Below are 17,863 nucleotides of genomic sequence, written 5' to 3' on the forward strand. Positions count from 1 at the left end.
ATTTTATTAATATATATTTTTTAATTTGGAAAGTGTAGGTCCTAGAAAAGTGGGCATTATTATTAGTACAGCAGATTTAGAGAAATGATCGTGATGATGAAAAAGATCGTTTCGTAGATAGCGAGAAAATGGATTGTCACAGCTATTCTCGAAGGAGAGTTTGAAAATTGTTTTACAAAAATTGTTACAAAAACACCTCGCGGTTGCTTTTAGAAATAATATACTAACGTAATAGGTGTTTGCAGATGTAAATGCCAACACGCTCTCTAGAAAAGCGCCTTGCCACGATTTGATTTTTTATGTAGGACAATTTAAAATATAATATATCGTTCCAATTTAACTAAAAAGTCACTTTGATATAATATATATTTTATTGATTCAGGATTTTTTTCGTTTTTTTTTTTACTCAGACATTTTTCTACAAACAAAAATATTATTTTCGGCAGACTTATGGTACACAATATGTATATATGCAAGTCCAAAAGTGAGCTAAAAGTGCTGGTATTGCACGGCTTTATAGCACAGCAAAAGCTGAATGCTTCAGAACTCCTTTTTATTTTGATAACTTTGAAAACTTCAATATTTTTTCAGTTTTATTAATTTTATAAGCTTTAGTCTTATTTGTGTTTTTTTTCTAATTGTATTAAGTTTGAAACTCATTGTGTTACAATTTTCTAAACTCTTTTGCTTTTGAGTAACATATGTAATTTCTTCTGTGAGCGAAAGTTTGCATAGTTCTAGCTTTTTCTTAAAAAATGCATTTATTTTTACTTTACATATGTACTCGTACTTAGGTATATTGAGCTCTTGCATTTTTTTGTATTTTATGTCCTTTCAACATTTTTTTCATGAAATTTTCGTTACTTTAAATAAATTTTTTTTATTTACTTCAATAATGAAGAAATTTCCTTATATTATTTATAGTAGCGTCTTACTAAAATGTCAGCAACATCATCAATACTTAAGTTTGTTTTAACTAATTCTTAATTGTATTAGTTGACAGCAGTAACGAATGCCAGCAAATAGATCAGCTAAAATATTTTTGATAGTTTTAGTTTTATATGAAAAATCGAAAGTAGTGTTGAAAAGAATTGAAATAGTATAAGTATAGCAAAGATATATATAAGTCAAAAGCAGCACATTATTCAACTAATATTGAAATTAGAAACTTATATAAAAGAGTTTTGGAACATATTATAAAAGTTATCTTTTGTTAAAGTTTTATCGATTTTTAATTATTTTACTACAATTTGAATAGTTGCATTAGTTTACTTTATTTTTATTTCTGTCAAGTGCTCATATATATTTACATACATACATACTCACATATGCATATAATATTTTGGAATGCTTACATTTTTTTGTTTGATTAGGAGTCAGCGCCACAATTCAAAACAATAGGGGAATGCATGCAAATTTCAACAGGGCTTGGTTTTATTCACTAGTTTACGAGCACAAATTTATTGGCATTTTTCGTCAAAACACTGACTTGCCGCACTTATAAAACTTATGAAAGGCGATTTAAACGCTCATAGCACCCAACCTGAGCCGCTATTACGTATGTTTGTGAACGTTTAAAGTGCTTCAGATACTGTTTAACACTATAACTGTTTAACTTTATAAACGCTGCAGCGGTTTTCTTGTCAATTAAATGTATTCATTTTTTTATACTGGCACACACAAGATTTTCTTTCTTTTTTTCGTATGTGCATATAGCTTTACTAACTTTGACCGTTATTTGTTCCGGTACAAATTTAGCATTTAAATAACTATCTCACCACGATGATGTTTCAAACTAAACTGTTTTCGAACTTGGCTCAAACGGTGTCTTTATAAAAATCAAAGCGATTATTTGCTTCGTCAACGCCGAGTCATTTTCGGCTGCTTGTCGTTGATCGTCAGTCAGCGCAGCTGAGCAGAGTCGGCAGTGGATCGATCGTTCGGCTTTTAGTGCTCTTACTAACATTTGTATGTAGTTACTCTCATTTTTTTGTTGGCTTTGCATTTTTTTCTTTTGAAAGCTTTCACATACATATTTTCGTGTATGTTATTTGTTTATTTCGATGCTGTGTTTATTATGTTTGCTCAATTGTTGTTGTCGCATTATTCTCAACGAATTCTGTTAGTGCCAGATATTTTCAAAATTCACGCTATTCATGCCGCAGACACCGCGTCGCGTTAAGCGAGTTTTTCATTTTCAAAAATTCTACTGCGCTCAATTACTTTACTGATATAGTTACATACGCGTATGTGTTGTGTTACCTGTGCTCTTTCGCCTTTATTAAATCTTTCAATCTAACAAGTGCGTTCGTCGGTTGCTGGTAGTTTCCGCTTGTATTGTTTGTGCTTTCCTGGCTCTCAAACTGCCTGTGAACCGCCTCTAACCGGTTGACATTTCACTGCAGAAATGCTCTCTGTTTATGTTTTCCTAAGGCTCCACTCGTGGCTTTCATGTTATTGTTTTTTTTAGACAATTTTTATCTTTCATAAATTTAAAGAGCAATCATTAGCAAACGCTTGTGCATCAACTGTCTGCGGACCATATATTTTAGTCGCAATGCTCGCCAGATGGTCGCCGTCTACCTGCTTATCGGTCACAGTAGGCGTTCTTCAATGCCGCAAGGTAGTCACCATGCGCGGTCGGTGATTTTGGCATTCTAACTTACTGCCTTGTCGCTGTAGAAGGCGATTGTGAAGGCGATAGCATTCGTGAAGTTACCAGCAAGGGTACGATGATGAATGCGCATGTGTGCGAATTTCGCAGCGAGTTTGTTGTCGAAATCTTTTGTTTGTTCAACCGATTTGGCCTTGAAATTGCTACTCGTTGAATAAGGGCGTTAAATCCTTAAGAAATGTAGTGTAAAATATGTGATTTTTGAGAAACAACAGAGTTTGCGAAATATTGCAATTAAAAATACGCGTTTACATAACAAACTCATTTTTTTTAAATTATGTTTTACATAAAATATAACTTTTTTAGATAATATTGTATTTATCTATGTTACTTTGGCTGCCTTCATGCAATCAAAATGACTTTCTTAGAATAACTGTGATGTTTCTTAAAAAAAGTACTAACTATGTTGCTGGTATTGAATTCATATTAACAGAACTGGACATTTTGAATTACATATTATATATTATATAACGTAGTGAGAAGCTAATCAACTTAAATTTAAAAAGAAGCCAGTATGGCGTTTTGCTTACAAAATTACTATAATATAATAATAAATAATTTGAAGTTTTTTTAAATTTTATTAATTTCCAGTAGAGTAATAATAATATATAATTGTATAAAATTATGTAGTACAGATTACCACCTGTTATACCCTGACGATAAGTATATTTATATACTCAATTCGCCATGAAGTTTCTAAGACCCAGAAGAAAACGCCGGAAACCCTGTAAAATGTATGTATATATATGTATAAAATGTCAGCTTGACGAGCTGAGTCGATTTAGCAATGTCCGTCTGTTTGTTCGTCGGATCACTATAGCATATAGCTACCATAAAAATTGATCAATCAAAATCAAGTTATTTATTTGAAACTGTTTAAAACTGATTTTATTCAATTTGCTAAACAAGGTTTGATTTTTTTTCCAAAAGTCAATATTTTCATAAATAAATATATTCAAAATCTTTTTATGAACGAAAAATGTACACAAAACTAGAAATAGCTTTGGTTTTAATAAAAAATTTCAGGCATCGATTATGCAGTAATAATAGGGAATTCAGTAACTTCAGAGTGTAAAGCTTTTTGTATTATTTAAGATTTTTAACTCACATTCTTTCGAAATTGTATCAATGTATTATATAAAATAGCTAGTTTTATCCAATTTAAGTTAATCTCCGTCGCAACCTCGCAACTTTAAACATCATCCGTACTTTGAAAGCTTTGAATGATTTTATATAAGCACAAGGCTTTTGAAGTATTCTTCAGAATTAGAAGAGAAATTTTGTAAAATTATTTTAAAGAAATAAAATAAAGTCTAAATTGTACAATCTGCAATTAAGTCATATGGTATTGACAATCAAATATAAGAAAGAAACATGTACTTTCTCCAAACGATCCACAATATGAATCCTTTATAAAGCGATTCGGGAAATTATATAATATTATGCACGATTTTGAAATTAAATTTGTTAAAAATGATCAATAAATTTTTAAATCAACTTAATAGTTTGTATTACGTAAATTATACATATTATTAATATATATTTATTTCTATTAGCAGCTCTTTCATTTGTGGTGTGATAAGAAATATCTTTAAAAACCAATGTGGAATCCTCATTAGCAAAAAAATCTTTTAGTCGTTTTCGAGCTTTGCGAAGAGAAAAAAAACAGTTTTCAAAAGCTTTTTTTTTTGGAAATTTTTCAACACTTCGTTTCTACTAGAATGTAATACTGACTGCACCTCTGCCTATCCTATTTTATATAAATACATATCTTTACAATTATTGTGCTTACAAAATGAATTTGTTCATTTCACGTTAATTGCATAACCGAGAGTCAATTTTATATTTTATTATATTGTAGTTTTTGATAATAGTAATAGCAGAATAACACGCTTTTGCCAGGATAGTGAATGGAATTTACATACTAGTTTTATTAAATTTTCATACATTGTACGAGATCTTTGTTAAGTGATTCAGCAGGCTCTTGCCCACTTTGCCAAGTACTTAGTAGTCAGTGATTCTCTCATTTGTTTGTTGGAAAGTCTCTTCTTATCTTTAGGCATTAGTTGTTTGCAGATTTTGCACTATTAACCACTTATTTGTTTATTTATATTTTTTTTTTTTTTTAGTGTTTTCATTTTGTGCTGTCTCATTATTTTTAATATCCAAGATTTTAATGCCTCCAGCTATTATTTTTAATTTCGTCTCCCATTGTGCATGTATTTCTTTTATTCTTTGAAAAAAGTAATATGGGAATTTTGGAAGCTGTTTTTTGCTTGAGGCAATTGGAATGGAAAGTTTGGTTAGATCTGGTTTGCGTTGTTTAATCTTTATATACCTATGTACATAATTAGATGCGCTTGAATAAATACATATATATTAACATCATGCTGTATATTAAAATGTAGATTCCGACACAGGTATTACTTACACATTATGAGTTTTTGGGTATAGTTTGTTTTAATGTAACAGAAAATAATTTGTTGTAAAATTGCATATGGCAACCTTCTTCTATACCTCACTGCATATTCGTTGAAACACGAGGTAAATTAGAATAGAAATAGCGTTCAAAATTCATCTGAATTCAAAGCTGTTCTTTTGATTAAAAAACCCCAATGGCCATAGAGAAAACAAATCACTAGCGACAATGACCTACTACATCTAATTCCAATTATGCACTTGTATGTGTTGTGGATGATGTGTGTATGTGTGTGCGTGGTCGCTAGCATATCATTTTCGTTGGCATGCTTGAGATTTTAGTTTTTTTGTAGAAAATTCCCCGAAATATTAACACACTAGGTGTTCAGTTTAGGTGATGCTAGTCAAACGCGATAGGTTGCATTATACACAAATAAGGTTGCATTGGATATTATATTATATAAATATTGACAAATTCAAAACTCTCAATGTTAAATTATATGTTATTAATATTTATGGTAATTAAAAAAAAGTAAGGAAGCGCTAAGATCGGGTGTAGCCGAACATACTATACTCAATTTTCAAGGATCACATCTTGGGAAACACTTTCAGGTATTGGGAAAAACTTTATAAGAAAAAAATATTGCGTAAGAATTCACCATGCTTTAACGAAGAAACCAAAGGGATTACAATCAAATTCGGTATATTATTAATCTATGTATATTATATGTCGTAAACTCACTTACTTGCATTACTACAGTTTGCTTCGTGTCGAAAAAATTTGTATTAAAATCAAGCTAATTGAAACGAGAAATATGTAATATAAACTCAAGAAAAGAGACTAAATTTGGTATTTGGGTATCTGAGAAAAAAGCCAACATTCGAAAGTCGCTATGTGTTGAATATTAGGACTAGAGCCAGGTCTAGACTAACTTCATAATCAAAAAAAAAAAAAACAGCTTGTGCACCTAATTTCATTAAAATATACCACATACATATTGACCGAAATAAACGGCTTCCCTAAAGTCAGATGAAATGTCAAAATGGATAGAAAATATTTGCGTCTATTGGGGCTAAGGGAAAATTTGGACTGATTGCATTAACTTTTGCCATTAATAACGTCTACTCAAGAACATACCTCCAAGCAATTTTATGAATATTAACTTACACACTAACCGTCATATTCAGCATTTAGTCTGAAAGAAAAACGAAAATAATTATATGCAATGGGAGTATATGGGAGTTGGGGTAGCTCGTAAACAAATTTCATACATTTTCGGAACTAAGTATAGTAGTATAATCCAATACTATTAGTTCACTTATTTTTGATAAGATATCTTGCATAATGACCGATATATACGGTAGAAAGCCAACGGGAATTTTGAAATTCTTATATAATTTACTATATGGAAGATAGAGGAAGTATAGACCCGATTTTATTCATTTTACAATTTCACAAAGACGCGTTGTTATCAGGGAGATGAATTTCTTTAAGATTTCTCACATATTGACCGGTATATACGTTATAAAGTCAACTGGAAGTTCGAAAATCTTTATACAATAAAAGGTATATGGGGGCTAATATAAGTATTCAATCGATTTAGCTCATTTTTGACCCAAGAGCACACTATTATAAGGAAAATATTCTTTATGAATTTCAATAATACACCTCAGAATTTTACTGATATATTCTGTAAAAAAATTAGCTATATTCGGTATCTGGGGCCTTGAAAAGGTATGGTCCAATTTCCAATATTTTTAGACGTGGGATGGCATATCGTAAATGTACTATTTGTACAAAATTTTAATTCAATTGAGTCATTGGTTTTTGATTTCTATACTATAAAGTGAAAAAATCAGAACGTAACATGTAAAGATGTGCTACAAAGACCTTTTATCAGCGGGCGGGGTAGCAACTTTTTAAACCGCAAATACTCCTCTCTTCTATGATTCCTTGAACCAAATTTTGTATTTTAATTTGGAGATAAGTTATAGCACTTTATAGGTTTATATTAATGGATGACATTTTATGGGCGTAACAATGGTTCGACTAAAAATATTCGTTAAGACGTCTTGGTAATACACGAGATAAAACTACTTGTGTCTTCTGGCTGGGATGGTGAGTCAAACGTATAATCCAAATCGGGGAGCAGTTCGGCAAAGAAGAAAAGGACTTGAAATTGAGCCTTTCAGTTGTCACTTTTGGACTTAATAATATCATACCATTTTACATCTTTTTAGAGAAAACCGCTGAGGGATATTTTTTGTCCGGTAAATAAACTCGGGCCTGTTTCATTTACATATACCCGAATATTGTGGGAACGATGGAAGAAAATGAATGCGTTATCTTAGCTGTACATAATACTTCAAATAATAGAGATGGAGTAAAAAGGAAAGTAGTTAACACAATAAAAAAAAAATGTTTTCATATGAAAATGAGGTGCTTGTAGAAATTGAGATAATGTTAAAGAATCAAAACACTTTTTGAGAAGCAAATAGAGATCTTCTCTAAGTCGTATTATTAATTCTGCTATAAAAATCTGAGATATAAAAGAAAAACTTGAACCCATATTTCTGGTTTACTATGTAGTTTCATATGCTAAACGTGAGGTACAGCTAGTGGGAAATTTTGATAAACGGATTTTTTATCTGTTGTATTTTGCGATATTTTCAGTTAAAAATGATCCGATCACCATCTAAAAAACTAATTTTGGCAGGCGAAAAACAACAAAATATTTGGGTAAAGTTTGACTTTTTTTTAAAAAACGTTACATTTTGCCAGTGTTTGTTTTTCCGAACTCGAAAAATATTTAATTTTTTTCTTTTACCGGTTTTTTTTTAAGATATGTTTAAATATATGGTACTCTTGGAATTTTAAAATAATTAATACAAAAGTTTTTTTTCAATTCCCAAAAGTCGCCTGTTTTAGGCTGTCACACTGGACCCTTAAGGGTTGGACTGAAATTATTTGAAAACTTTTCTTTAGAAAAATAGTCCCTTTATCTTTTTAAAATTTGATTGGAAGTTACTATAACGCAAAAGAGTGTTAGTTGTTATTTTTTTATTTCCTAAAATTTTTTATGTTGAGATAAGCCATTTTCAAGAGCTTAATGTCAACAACTTATCGTACCTTCAGAAAAACGTGTAACTTAAACGTGCTTATAATTGCAGTTAGCTGTTATTTATTATTTTACAATATGCCTACTAATATACTATTTAATTCAAAATTAGTTTAAGGTTTGCTGAAGTCTGTTAATTATAGTAGAATAAATTTATATAATTAAATATTCAGTATGTACATATGTACGTATGTGACTATATGGGCTGGCATGCCTTGGATGGAATGTTGTTATACTGTCGCAACATGTTGCTACAGAGTATAATGTTTTTGTTCACCTAACGGTTGTTTATATCATCTAAAACTAATCGAGTTAGATATAGGGTTATATATATGTATATATAAATGGGCAGAATGAAGAGACTAGTTTAAATCCGGATGACTGTCTGTCCGTCCGTCTGTGCAAGCTGTAACTTGAGCTAAAATTGAGATATCTTTATGAAACTTGGTACACATTGTAATCGGACCACTGCCACGCCCACAAAACGCTATTAATCAAAAACGAATAAATTGCTATAACTAAGCTCCACAATAAGATACAAGACTGTTATTTGGCATACAGGATCATATTAGGGAAGAGCATCTGCAGTTAAATTTTTTTTAAGTGGGCGTGGTTCCGCCCCCTAATAGGTTTAATGGGCATATCTCCTAAACCGCTAAAGCTATAATAACAAAATTCACTGAAGACAAATGTTTTTACCACCTCTATGGACAGTATGAAAATGGGTGACAACTCCGCCCACTCCCCATATAACGGTACTGTTAAAAACCTCTAAAAGCGCGATAAATCAAGCTTTAAATACGCCAGAGACATTAAATTTTATTTTTGGGGTGGTATGTGATGACTTTAAAGGAATCGCGTTCAAAATTACACAGTGGGCGTGAAACTCCCCACTTTTAGGGGAAAACCCATATCTTGAGATCTGCTTAACCGATTTCATCCAAATTCGGTACATAACATTCTTCTCATATTTCTATGCTATAGTGCGAAAACGGATTACAACAACGCTTATTTCCCATATAACATCATTTTGAATTCCATCTGATTCCTTTACTTTCAACTATACAACTATGATTGTATCGGCGTAAAACTTAGCTTGAATAATGCGTTTAAAGTATGCCACCTTGTGACCAAAAATTGTCTAAATAACTGAGACAACAGTTCCTACTTCTAATTACAAGTATTAAACTATATAAAGAAATCTCAAACGAGTATACCATTTGACTTTGCGAGAGTATAAAATGTTCGGTTACATCCGAACTTAGCCCTTCTTTACTTGTTTTTAATTTAGAAATGTATGTCAGAAAATGTCAGAACAAGCTCAAAAAGAGAGGCAATAATAGGAGGCTTGTAACGTATAGATATGTAATTGAGTTGGCAAAATCACGTGACGAGCATTTATGTAAACAAACGCTCATGCGCGTATGTATTGAAGCCGATCGTTTAAACTTTAAAGCGATCATAAATTGATTGTTTATTTGTAAATTTATGCGAGGCATTGTTATAAAAATACACACACTTATGCATACAAGTAGATACGAATATAATTCACGAGGCATGTGAGTGCGGTGCCATTAACGATTCGAGTAGACACTTTGCATGCAAAAGCTAATAATTATTTATGGGTGTGTGTGTTTTGTATGTATGTATGTTGTGAGAAAATTGGCTTTCCTTATATTTAGTCGTAGCATAGTCGTAAATATCAGCGGGGTATTGAACTTTGAAGAGTAAAAACAATGACACCTTTTAATTATATATACTACAAGTATAATGATTCATAACTGACCGACTTATGAATTATATGGTATGTTTGTGTGCCTGCTTAATAAGTTTTATATTAAATACTTGAAGCTATTTTTTGCTTTATGTTTATAAATTCTTAAATAAGTGAAAACACAAACACAAAACAAAAGCGTCGGTGATAGGCAGTGATAGGCCACAGCGAACAGCAAACCTGTTGGTTGCAACTTAATTGAAAAGTTGTAAATAGAATTGAAAAGTAGTCGAACTTAATTGAAGATCAATTGGGAGGAGGACGAAAAGCATACACATATGTACATACATATGCATTAGGGTGACAGAAAGATGTGGGGAAAACTGGATAATAAATCAATAATAAGAAATTGATTGCACTTAATAGAAAGGTGATTGTGGTGCTTGTGAGCATTCATATGTACAAATGTACATGCACATTTTAGGTGCAATGCGAATATTGATTTTCATAAATTGATTATATAATCTTGTTTTCTTAATAAGTAAGACAGACTAAGTTATCATTTATAGGATGTGAACTTTGTTTTTGCTTGAGGGAAATCAGTACGTTTGGCAAGAGGAGGATGGAGAATTATCTTTATTCAAAACTAAGCCTGTGCATATATAAAATGTTACATTTTCATTTAGATATAATAGTAAGTTGTAACATGATTCTGCTTATTCTAAAACAAATGTCAAAGCAGATCATAATATATAATCAATATATAATATTATATAACCACGTCCAGCGTTATACAAAGTTTATGTTAAAAACTACTAAAACTGCGAAAAATCTCTAAAGAAAAACATGAGAAGGATTCAATTTTACCGTAAGCTACTTTTACATCGTTTTACAAATTGGACAATGGGGCTGACACCGCCCACCTTTAGGTGGAATATTAACCAAATTTAGAGTGCAATATTGTCCGACTACAAGCACCCTACTTCCCCCAAAATTAATTTTATATTCATATATTCCATACGATTATTTTACTTAATAATATATAATTTCATCACCAATGAAAATATCTAAAGGTACGATTAGTGCCTTCAAGGCGTGATACATTTTATCTGAAAATAGTTGAAATCGCATAAGAGGACGTCAATGCCTATAGCTGACTTTATGGTATATTAAAAATATCGGTCAATCTGTAATATGTCTTAATGAAATGAAGCAAATCATGGTCATGGCATTCGGGTCAATACTACACCGTGCCCTCATTCACGTAATTTTCGCATTTTCGAACTTTCGGTTGGCTTTGTACCATTTTTTAAGTGTCTGTACGCAATAGGAATGGTCTCAATCTCCCCTCTCTCCTTCACTGCTCTTACTACACTGTTGGTCGCCACCAAATTTATCAAGTTCTTCCATTGAATTACCTCAGATCACGTATACTACATCTATTTCTATATACACAAAAGCATGGATGTGTTGATGAACGAAGACTATGCAAAAGTTATTGCATAGCTTAAAACTAGTGTCAGTGTGGTAGGAAACTCAAACTATGAAATGAGGAACCTTATGCGCCTCAAATGTTATATTCCTGCAAGTTTTTGGTGTGGAGCCTTTTAGAAGGTAAGAAAGATTTTATTCTAGATATACTTGACTTCGACCTCTACTTAGGTCATTATATTTTGAAACTACATAGTGTTTTCTGGTTACTCCCAAAATATCCATATGTTATCTTAAATCTAAGTGTATAAGTCGTCTTCGATTCACCACATCCCTGCTGTTTTTGAGCCAAAAAATTTACATCAGAAAAAAACAAGGAAGCTATCGCGTTAAACTCACTGCATGAAAATATTATGTACGAAAATATACGTTCTGTGTCTACTATATTATATTAATAGCAGCCCACTTAATTTATGGCAGTTGCTCGTTCGATGCGCTACTCTCCAAGGACAGGCGAATGGAAAACTGCTATGGTTATTCTGTTATTTTAAATCCTTGTTCACACTCACTTTTCTCTTGCCATATTTTTAATTTTTCAGCGTTTATATAAATAAATATATATTTACATATATATAATGTTTTCGGTTATGTCAGCAGTGCAATGACTCCAAAGGTTGGTATTCATAAATAATAACAAATTAATCAGATTTTGGCCAGGGCATGCGGAAATATTAAAAAAAAAAATCAAAAACGGATACATTTTATGCATAAGTATTGTATGTGTGAGTGTATGTACATACATATGTGTAAAGCGAGCGCATGTGATATCACGTGGAAATATCAACGTTTGGAATGCTAAATTAATGTATGCACACACTTATCTGCCGCCTGAAATATGTATTTTTCATATCACGTCTAATTTGTCACAAGCATTAAATTCATGTCAACTTTGTGTGCAAAACACTTACTTTACCTGGTATAGGATTTTAAGTTAATTTGTTTTTCATCATCACTAACGGTCTGTTTATATAATGTTGATATTGTATACAATGTGGTTTGATTTTTGTAAAAGCAATATAATCGTAAATAAATAAATTTAATTTTAAGAATTTACAATGGAATATGCGTAAGTCAGTAAATTAAAAATATACCAAGAATTGAAAACTTGTATAAAAAGTATCATCTATGACACACATTTACTGTTTCTTCTCCAGAAATAATTAGTATTCTTCCCGTTTTATTTTATTTCAGGCTTACAAATTTCCGTTGTATGCTTCACTTAAAAGAATATTTAATTGAAAAACAGCTTACGAATCATAATAATTTTAAATAGCTGACCAAAGCGTTACCAACAGTCATTCTCGATTGAAAATAATAAAACATATACTTTTATAAAAACAAAATAAATTGAAAAATGGTTGAAAAACGTATTTAAATTTTTTTTTATTTGATATATACAAGATATAAGATTGTAATATATGTGTAAGAGTTGCTTGTGAAATTTGTAGAATTTGTTCAATGGCAATTTGAATGCAATTATATGGAAATTCTAATTAGCTATGTGCGAGGTTAGTTATCGTTTAAGTAACACATATAATTTCACCATGAATGGTGTGGCGATTTCTTGAAAACGTTTACTTTTGTTAATTGTGGTGGGTGCTTAGTTTTATAATGAGGGAGAAAACCCGAAATACACGTCAAAATTAGGTGGGCAATAATTACACATAAAATAAAGTATTAGAAGTATTCGTAGGACAGAGTTTATAATAGGCGGTTTTAAAATATTTCGAACGTTAACAAACATATACGTTTTGCACTTCCTAGTGAGTCCCACACAGAAACCCCTCAAGAACTTGCTGGATTTAATCGTAAAAGCCATCGTCGCTATTTGCCAAAAAATCAGATAACTGATATTTACAAACTTCTCTTTAGACGAAGTTTTCATAAGCAAAATAATTTTTTAGTACGAAATATTATGACGCTCTGTCTGTTCCAAGACATGGTGTGTTTTTCTTTACTGTTTAACGCAATATTTCATAAAAAAATCAAGTATTTACCCTTCATGAATAAACTACTTAACAAAGGCAAAATTTGCCTAAGCGTTCGTTGGTGATTACATTTTACTCTTTATGATTTGTTGTTGAAGTGCGAATTATCAAATAAATTGAGGAATGCCGAATGTAGATGGCTAATTAGGGTAAATAAATTCAGCCATAAACAATTTCTTACTTAGTGCGAAAATTAACACATTTCAACGAAAATTTCCACTACTTTAAAAGCGTTTAGTTTCACGCATTTTTATACGTACAATTGAACATTTTTATAGGCATACATACCTACATATACGTCATTCGTTAATGCTGCGATCATTGCGTTTTACATGCGTCATATGCAAATGAGTGGAGTTAGTTATCTGTTTGACCAATATGCATTGACGCGCATGCGCAGTCGCGGAAACGTCTAATGTTACAATACATAGTCATATGCTTGTTTGATTTTACGTAAAACTTTGGTTCAATGTTGTAGCTGTTGTTAATACATGTAAAAAATATATAATCGTAACACTATAATATGGAGTTTACGCTTCCACTATTAGCTTGGGCAAACTTCGCTTTCACCTTGGGTAATGCCTTTTGTAATTTCCAAAAAAATTTTTCCATTTGCGAATAGTTAATGATTTTTATGAGAAACTCTTTTAAGACCTAAGTACACTCTGTACACATATTTTGCGCATTTAGCCTTTGGCTGTGCCCCCTAAGCAAGTGTATGTATCTAGTCTACGAGTATTTCGAAGAATCCACTGACCTCTGGGAAATTCAAATTGTTGTCAAAACTGGTTTAATGGGGTTTCCTATATGTTGTGGGAAAAGGGGTAAAATACATTTCAGTTAATAACTTGTGTTTTTATGAGAGTTTTGAAATAATCAAATTGAGATTATGCAGAACACGAATTCATCCAATTGGTATAAAATTGTGTTTATTATTTGGTAAGTTGGATGAAGAATAAAACCCAGTTATAGTCCCTTTGCATTATATTCGTTTTAAGTAAACCTATATTGTCAAGGGTGCACTTTTAAAAACTTTAGGCCCTGGTTGGTACTAAAGTCCAAGAGTCAACAAGAATTGTATTTATGGTCGTATTTAAGCCATACTTAGCGTATATATGTCAGTGACTGGAAAGGAAATATCCTGGTAGGTGGCTTCATAGAATAAGGTTCAATACTGCTCAATATCATGGCTTTAACGTTGCTAAGATTATTAATAAATTGATAAAATACAGATAACGTACGCTTTGAGGACATACTTGTAAACATCAAAATCGACGTAGTCGAAATTTAGAAGCAAGAACGGAAGAGTAAAGTTTTAACTGGTGATATTTTTTTATTAGGTTTTCGTATACTAATATTTATTTTTACCATTCATGTATATAGTAGACGTGGTTCAAAAATTTTTGAAAATTGTGTTCACCCTGATAACTCTTTATAACTATAAGGATAGTATAGTAGGTTTGCATGAAATTTGGACAATAGATGAGCCACCGTCCACAGGTGAAATCAAATATCTCAGTAACTACTTGACTAATTTGAAGCAAACTGAATACATAACCAGTTATAACTAATAAGCAAAATCGAACCATAACTACGCCTACTTCGCGTATAACGCTATATTAAATTTTAAAATTGAAATTTGTACAAATAGTGCCAGTAATTGAGCTGTGTCAAGGCGCACTGAAAATTATGGAAATCGAACTTTTCAAACTACCAGATACCCAATACGAGGATCACAGTGTTTATAGCTAACTTTATACAAAAAACATCGGTCAACCTGTAAGATATTTTAATGAAGTGAATTCCCATTTGATGAATTGATTTGAAAAATGTATGAAATGTTCGTCTGCATTCGAACTTAGCTGTTCCTTATTTGTCTTATTTAGAAAATATTTGATCTTAAGCGACAGAAAAATTAAAATACTTGTAGCTCTCAAAAATAGTGCCGATGAATGACCAGAGAATGTGATATTTTAAATAAACTTAAAGCAAGAAAGAAACGCTGCACCGAAGGTATAATACCCTTCACAAATACAAAAGATTCCATACAAGAACTTGATTTTGATCGGACATGAACTTGAAGTTTATCTTCAGGGTATAACTATGTTTGCTAAGAGTAACACAATCATATATGAGAACAATGAATTGAAATTTAAGTGGTCCATTGGTTCACACCTTTACTTAATTTTTAGTGTTTATTGGGTACATTGTAGGGGCGAGTATTCATTATACGCAATGAAGTGGTGTTAGTTGGCTAGGTGAGTATGCTTCATAGCTTCAACGTCATAGCTCATTATAAATGCGGTCTTAGTAACTATTTTTTTATACGTAAATATTTATACATATGTTATGTCTGTATGTATCTCATCATCTCATCATCTGCAGAACACAAGCTGTGTAATTTTTTTCCAGACAGGTTTAAATTAGTTGCGGTTCCTCGTTAAACATACAAAAAGAACACAAACATTTCAAAGTTTATCTGAGTAAGAAAAAACCATTAACGTCATCGACGAGTTTGGAGAACAGCGGTGCTACGTATGTGTATAAATTCGTTGAATATTTAAGCGTGCCGCCGGTAAGAGACACGCGCATGGCACATGCTTAAGCTACCTAAAAACAAAAAAAAAAAAAAACAAGTAAGGAAGGGCTAAGTTCGGATGTAACCGAACATTTTATACTCTCGCAAAATCAAATAATATACTCGTTTGAGATTTTTTTGTGGATGGACTGATATTCTCGGTAGAAGGTCAACTATAGGCACTGGGGTCCACATATTTAGTACTTAGGGGCTTGAACAGTTTTGGTTCGATTTAGACAATTTTTGGTCACAAGGTGGCATACTTTAAACGTATTGCTCACGCAAAGTTTTACCCCGATATAGTCATTGTTGCTTGATATGCATAGTGGAAAGTGAAAGAATCAGATGGAATTGAAAATGGTGTTATATGGGAAATAGGCGTGGTTGTAGTTCGATTTCGCTCATTTTTGGTTGAAATCGGTTAAGCAGATCTCAAGATATGGGTTTTCACCTAAAAGTGCGCTGTGCCACGTCCACTGTTTAATTTTGAACGCGGTTCCTATAAAGTCATCTCATACCATCCCAGAGATAAAATTTAATGTCTCTGGCGTGTTTAGTGCTTGATTTATCGCGCTTTTAGTAGTTTTTAACAGTACCGTTATATGGGGAGTGGGCGGAGTTGCCACCCGATTTCAACTATTTTCACACCGTCAATAGAAGTGCTAAAAAAATTTGCTTCTAGTGAATTTTGTTATTATAGCATTAGCGGTTTAGGAGATATGCACATTAAACCTATTAGGGGCGTGACTACGCCCACTTAAAAAAAAAATTTAACTGCAGATGCCCCTCTTTAATGTGATCCTGTGTACCAAATAACAGTGGTCCGATTACACCCATCTGCAATACCAACCGTCTCACGGTACCAAGAAACATGTCTACCAAGTTTCATAAAGATATCTTAATTTTTACTCAAGTTACAGCTTGCACGGACGGATGGACAGACAATCACCCGGATTTCAACTCGTCTCTTCATCCTGATCATTTATATATACATAACCCTATATCTAACTCGTAGTTTTAGGTGGTACAAACAACCGTTAGGTGAACAAAACTATTATACTCTGTAGCAACAGGTTGCGAGAGTATAAAAAATGCAAAATAATTTGAATTGATTTCTTACATGACAGTTGTATGTTTTTTCGGGTTTATATACATACATATTTATGGTTGTGGGCGTGTTAATTCCTTAAATGGGATTACGAGTACTCGCATATAATTTTTGTTAGCGAAACATTTGCTTCTTCTCATGTTATACTTGTATGTATGTACACGGACTTCTCTATGTTTATATGGGTATATATCTGTTTAAAGTATTTAAGTATATATGTATGTACATATTTGTACAGCTAATGTAAGCATGCCCGTAATATTTGCACGTCTATTGACACATCACGCTCCTCCAATTACAATTTCACGCCACAATCGTTTTTGTTCATTTAATTTGCTTAGTATCAACACATAGTATATATAACTTTTCTTTTTAAATCTATAAACGTGTCGTAAATACAAAATGACAAGAGATGCTGCCAGATCACTAGTTAGGCTCTTAAGTGTCTTCGATTCGCACTTAATTCGCCACAACTCGATTGTGGGGCCAATCTATCAACCCAATTGATCTTCAATTGAGATTACGTACACGCAGTGGTGCTTCGTTTCGGCATTCGCAGCGCAGCGCAACTTATGCAAAAGAGTATGTGAAGTGAAATTGTTTTCAAATTTGTACTATTCTACAAGTCGGTGCTCATTTTACGCGAACAAATGTATGTATGTATATACATATATGTGATATATATCAACAAATACTAGTATGTTGCTAATAATTGTACAAGCATCCGTTAGGTCGAGACTCATTGCTAATGATCTTCGCGTTTGCTGTTTGTA

General features: G+C 32.1%; 1 protein-coding gene across 2 annotated transcripts in view; it reads right to left on the minus strand.

Annotated features, from left to right (window-relative positions):
• Positions 1-17,863, minus strand: part of Esp (Epidermal stripes and patches) — a 67,058-nt gene that overhangs the window by 9,298 nt on the left and 39,897 nt on the right. The window contains exon 1 of one of the 2 annotated variants that reach the window (XM_014235231.3): positions 1,356-1,811. The exons of the other annotated variant lie outside the window; for it this stretch is intronic. The gene's annotated coding sequence lies outside the window, so the exon portion shown is untranslated. Of the gene's footprint in view, positions 1-1,355; positions 1,812-17,863 lie in introns of those variants that run through there. 2 annotated transcript variants of the gene reach the window in all.

The sequence above is a fragment of the Bactrocera oleae genome, chromosome 2, assembly GCF_042242935.1.
Source record: "Bactrocera oleae isolate idBacOlea1 chromosome 2, idBacOlea1, whole genome shotgun sequence".
NCBI classification, from domain to species: Eukaryota; Metazoa; Arthropoda; class Insecta; order Diptera; family Tephritidae; genus Bactrocera; species Bactrocera oleae.